The sequence below is a fragment of the Phaethon lepturus genome, unplaced genomic scaffold (genome assembly GCF_000687285.1).
Source record: "Phaethon lepturus isolate BGI_N335 unplaced genomic scaffold, ASM68728v1 scaffold50688, whole genome shotgun sequence".
NCBI lineage: Eukaryota > Metazoa > Chordata > Aves > Phaethontiformes > Phaethontidae > Phaethon > Phaethon lepturus.
The window spans coordinates 1-298 of NW_010557850.1; positions in this window are offsets into that span (position 1 = coordinate 1).

Sequence of the window (298 nt, forward strand, 5' to 3'; positions counted from 1 at the left end):
AGCAGGGAGCTGCTGCCCAGCTTTGGCATGGGGAAGGACCACAGCTACTCCAGCCCGCACAGCCCTGCGTCCTGATGGTGCCCGCTGCCTGCCCTGCACTGCCTGCCTCCCTGCCCGCCGCTGCCCAAAACGCAGCCGCCGCCGGCCTAGCCACAGCTGCCTGGGTAAGGGACCACGAGTAGGGGCAAGTGACCAGCTTTTGTCTCTTACTGCTGAGTGGCACCGGCCATGCCACTGGGCGCACGGGCCTAGCGCTGCACCGTGGCAGCCACTGCGGGCTGTGACACGCTGCAAGAGG